Here is a 5,618-nt window from a genome sequence, read left to right as displayed (position 1 = left end):
ATATATATATAGCACCAAATTGCAAATAATCTATAACTACAGTACTGTCACTTTTCACATTGAACATTTGCTCTTTTATTAAATAAACTAAACGCTTTCATTTGAAGTTGAGTTTAGTGTTTTTGACCCTAAGAAACACTTATGCATTAATCAATAACAATAATCCATAGCTCCTCTTTCTGCTTCAGAGGATTTAAAAAATATATATCCCAATGCCACAAAAATGCGTCAGTAACGTGGTTGAAATCTTGTCTCCAGAAAACAAAAAACTGAAACAAGTGGTATCAGTGACTGTGTGTTTGATGTGGCTCTTTGCAGTAACATAGACAAAATGTGGCTCTTAACCTCTGAATGGTTGGCCACCCCTGATCTAGATGAATGCGATGAAGCAATTCATGCCGTTTTATTGTTTTTAACGTTGAAATGACAAGTGCAACAGGTGAAGATGAAGTTGTTGCGGAATTGTTGTGAGTACCCTTTTCAAGATGACAATTCAGCGACGGACATTATAACGCCGGGGGGTGTATGTCTACAGAAGGTCCAGTTGTGATAGACACGGTTCGCCACTGGATAAAATACACATCGGCTGATCAAATATCTACTATGCATGATTCTGAATGACCTCCCATTAAGATTCTTCCCTAAACAGGGAGGATGAATGGGTGTTGTTAATCGTGCTCCCACCCTTGAAGAGGTTTGGTGAACATTCTGCTGGTGGTGTGGCAGCAGATGTCATGTCCAGCCCTCTAAATTTATCTGTGGATCAGCAGCAGTGGATCAGGGGTCAGCAGGTTAAGTGTCATTGCCAGTTCAAATGAGTCAACCTTGCTTTCGCTCACTTTTGCAAATCCAAAGATGCAGAACCACTTATTTAGAACTTTACATTTACAAAAGCTCCCCTGCTGAGTCTCCTACACCCTAGAGAGAGATTTTCCCATCTCCAAAAATTGACAAATTAGCTGCAATCAGCTGCTGCTTTCATGACAAACCCAAGGGAAAATGGGATGTTTATTGGCTTAGCCAAGCAGAGCTGAGAGGAGAGGCGTTCTCGGGAAGGACAAGGACCAACTCGACATTTCCATTATAAGTCCCTTTCTTTCTTTCTCCTGCTCTATCAGGCTCTTCTAACTATCTCCTGTCACTCAGGTTGGGCTATGTTTGCAGAATCAAGAGATGTTTTACCCAATTGTTTTTTTATGAGCCTGACAGGACTTTAGATCAAAGACGAATAAAAAATGCATTAACATGTCACGTAATTTAAATGTGTCCAACTTGATCTGCTGTAGCTCAGGAGGAAGAGTGAGTCATCCTCTCATCAAGACTCCTCATGTGGAGGTGTCCAACACACTGCTCCAGATGTGCTGGCCAGTGCTTTGTTTGGTACCCTGGCTGCTGTGTGAATGAGTACATTCAAAAGCACTGTCCATTAAGGAATCAAAACTGGTGCACTGTGTGCATATAAATGTAGAACATTTATTAGTTAATGTCTCGTTTCAAACCATGTTGTTTGTTATACAGGACATGAGTTACATAAGATGTGCAATCATTACATTTTACAGCTGTTTTTTGTTATGTACATAAAAGAGTTATAACAATACAATACAACAAAACTGTAAGAAGACAACAAGATAAAGTGGGACGGACATCACATTAAGAGGACTTTTAAAGGCAAAATGGTATATGGAATTTATTATTTGTCTTTTGATGACAAAAAGAAAAACGTAATATGGTAATCTGGCTGTAAGAGACCGTAATTGATAATAATTATCAGTTTTTATAACTTTTTTTAATCAAAGTATTTTTAACCTTACCTGGAAAGTGAAAATGGGAAAAAGCGTTCTCCCACACAGTGGATACCTACATCCCCTGCATGGCAGCCCACTCCCTCTCTTTCTCGGCTGTTTCCTGTGTGTGTTCTGTACAGTCTCAATAATTCAGCAGCCCTGCAGGTTCTCCCAGCAGCAGAGTGTGTGTGTATGCATTGTGCTTCACTGTGAGCCTGGGAGCTCACATCACAGCACACAGAGGCCATAGCACAACCACATCATTACCATCCTAACAGAATGGTTGTGTGTGTGTGTGTGTGTGTGTGTGTGTGTGTGTGTGTGTGTGTGTGTGTGTGTGTGTGTGTGTGACTCGCCATTTTTGTATATTAACAATAGCTAAAGTTGTAGCTGAGCAGGTTCTAGGAGGTGAAATCTTCTGGTGAATTGTAACAAAGCTGATATTTTTATAAAGTCAAGCTACCATTAATAGTGATGTCAATCTTTACTTGACCAAATTTATTTTTAATAATCAAAATAATAGTCATACCTAATAACTAGCTATTTTCTTTGTATTCAAAGTCACTTTCGCAAACAAATATGCAGGAGAAAGACACGTGTATATAAGCACGTTTTCCAGAGCTGCGTCTTGAGGGCTTGTTTGCCGAATGGTAGGCTGGTTGACTGTCTGTCTGTTGACCTATAATGGTCATCTAGTGTCATCTCTAGATGGACTGAAAGATAACAAACATATCGACCTCAGAACTCTGCTCATTCAGCTCCATTGGTATATCTAGGAAACCCCACGCTCTGATTGGCTATCGATTTGATCTTTGATTTACCGGTCCAACACCTTACTTATTCTACAGCCTTGGTTCTGGTAAATCCTTATTGAGTGTATGTCTGCAGTTAGTTTAGTGTAGGTTATTTCAGCTTTAAATCCAAATGTTCTCTGATTTGTTGACAAGCTTCTATTCTTCTTTTTTCTCTGGTGCAGATGACAAAGAGGATAGCATTCTGGGAAGTATCCTGCTTCCAAGCTTCCACGTGTCCATGTTGTCGGTGGATGATCACATCAGCAGGAAATACGCCTTCAAGGTAAAACACAAGAGACGCTGCAGCCAAACAGGGTTAATCAGTGATGATGATGATGATGATGATGATGATGATGATGATGATGATGTTTTTAATCTCAATGTGACTTCCTAGTTAAGTGAAGGCAATATCTGATATATACATTTTTGTTTCCATAATCAAGGTTTACTTCTGGTTTTCAGGAACCTTTACTACAGATATTGTTTTAGAGGGAGAGTTCTTGCAGTTTGGAAATCGATGTATGTGACTCGTAGCAGGGAGTCAGCTCTTACGGCTTTAAAAGTGAAAGAAATACATATAAAGAGACCTGGGGTGTGTTGTCCGGCCAGGTGGGAAAACCCAAAGTCCATACCGCCACACTGGATGGTGGAGAGAAAAGCCAACCTATAACGATAGGCTAGGCACATTGTTGTTTAACATGGGGATGGAATGCCTTTTCAGACAATCATAGTGATGCATTTAGTTGTTCAGATAAAAATTCATGGCACACTTTCCAAAATGTTTCTTTAAGGTGGAAATAACCAACAACCTCCTCTCCCTATTTATAACGGAAATCCTAAGAGTAAGGATTTGGAGTCCCTGTTCAGGCCTCATCAGTAGACACACACAGCACACACACAGCACACACACAGCACACAGCACACAGCACACAGCACACAGCACACAGCACACAGCACACAGCACACAGCACACACACAGCACACAGCACAGCACACACAGCACACACACAGCACCATCTCCTCTCTGTGCAGTCTACCTCTGCCAGGTAACACACAGGAGTCTTGTGTTGAAAGGTGATATATAAATAAACTTGCCTTGCCTTGCCTTAAGACTCTCACACTAAAGGCCCGGACACACCAAGCCGATTTCGGCCGTCGATAGATGTCTGGCCGTCGATGAGCGTCCCGTCGCCCTACTCAGATTGGTGTGTCCCGCACCGCAGGGCTGTATCCAGGATTTGTTAAATACCGAGGTCCAAATATGTTAGGGGGGTTCGGGGGACACCCCCCGAGATTTTTGGGATTTTCATGATCTAGTTAGGTGCTTTTTAAGTACTGTGGGGGGTCACACATTGGATAATATATTGATTTCAAACCATGTCAGTGGGCTGACAATGTCAGCATCAATTATCTTTGAAAGTGTAATACATAAGAATCAGCTGATTGTTACTATTAATGATCTGGACATGCAGAAGAGGCTAAAATGATCACAAAACATTGTCAACATTCATTTTCCATGTCTCTCTCCTTTCCATAACCTGCACCCTCTCTTCCATCTTCTTTAGTCTCTCTGTCTTCTTCCTGCTCATTACTCTCTCTGTCCTCTACTCTTTCTCTGTGTCCAATCTCTCCCTCTTTGTTCACTTTTTGCTCCTCCTCACTAGTCGCTCCTGCCAGTGAATTAAAAGCAATTCAGCAATTTAATTCATTTCACTTGATGTTTGCATCCTTTTTGTCATTTAAATCTGTTTTGTTTGATTCTCAAAAGAGAAAAAAGATGTAAGCAAATTGTGTTTTATACAATTGTATGTTATTATGACATCATAACTGCAATAGATGTATGTTGTTTTACAGTTATGCCTATTGTAAATTAAGATTATATATATATATATATATAGCTAGATAGTTGGGGTTATTAAGCCTACATTATTTTGTGTGACTGTAGCTGCAGTTCCTCCCTGACTTCCATCACTTTCTCTCTCTCTTTCTCCATCCCACCATAAGCCAGTAAGTTTTCGTTGGTCTTCGGTCTTCGCACTATATGTTTGTATTTATTCGCACGCCAAAGGTAAAGGTGAGAGCCAGGGTAAGTGTCTGACAAAGGTGTAAGCTGAATAAGCTTTTTTGTACCAAACACCATACATGACCTTTTATATTATTTATGGGCAGACCACACTGGAAGAAGTGAGGCCAAAGCCGAAAGAGTCCCGGTACTAAGCCGATTCGACTTGTCCAGTTTTAAGTCTTAACCCTAAATAAAAACCGGCTGTCGGAAAGGCTTAAGTTGTGCCCACTTAGGCCGTCGCCCTTACCACAAGCCTGCCGGCCCCTTTTACTGATAGAGCCACACCCGTACCCGGTATAAAGTACTTCCAGTTGGCTCCCAGGCCCTGAGCCATAAAAAAGCTCGACACATATGGTTGACCACTTTATTAACGTGAATTGCCCCCAAGAAACAGTATGAGTAAATGACGCCTAACCCCGCCGACTATGTCATCGGAACAATTTCGTTGTCTTCTTCTGCCTGTTGTGGTTGGGTTGGGGTGGGCGTCGGGCCAACATGGCCTCGTCGCTCCTGCCACTACTCCATAAAGATCTTTAGACCAGGTCCCGCCTCGAGAACCCAAGACAAGAGTCCCTTAGGTATACCTGGTCGCCTGAAACAAGACCTGCGGAGAAACAATCAGTCACCCTGCCAGGCCTTGGTTGTACGTGTTTTAATATAACCCCGTCGATTATCCCCGACCTACTGAACCAAATTTAACGCAATTATTGTGACGAATCTCCATGGTCCCAATTAAGGGGTTAAGAGGTTAACGTCTTCCCTAATGGTAATTGTTGTGCAACATTACGAAAAAGAAGAAAAAGTAAAACTCATTGTTACCCCTATATTGAACATAACAAGAAAAATGGTGACCTGAGTCATTTACCTTTTCTATGCAGTCACCTTAAGTCGAAAACCATTCCCTTTCTTCCTTGTCCGTCTCTCTTTTTCTCTCTCTTTCCTACCTTCAGTCCCTCTTGACCGGTCCATGTCAAG

The sequence above is a fragment of the Notothenia coriiceps genome, unplaced genomic scaffold, assembly GCF_000735185.1.
Source record: "Notothenia coriiceps isolate Sejong01 unplaced genomic scaffold, NC01 NC01_scaffold00018244, whole genome shotgun sequence".
In the NCBI taxonomy this organism is placed as follows: Eukaryota; Metazoa; Chordata; class Actinopteri; order Perciformes; family Nototheniidae; genus Notothenia; species Notothenia coriiceps.
This window is presented reverse-complemented; position numbering follows the sequence as displayed.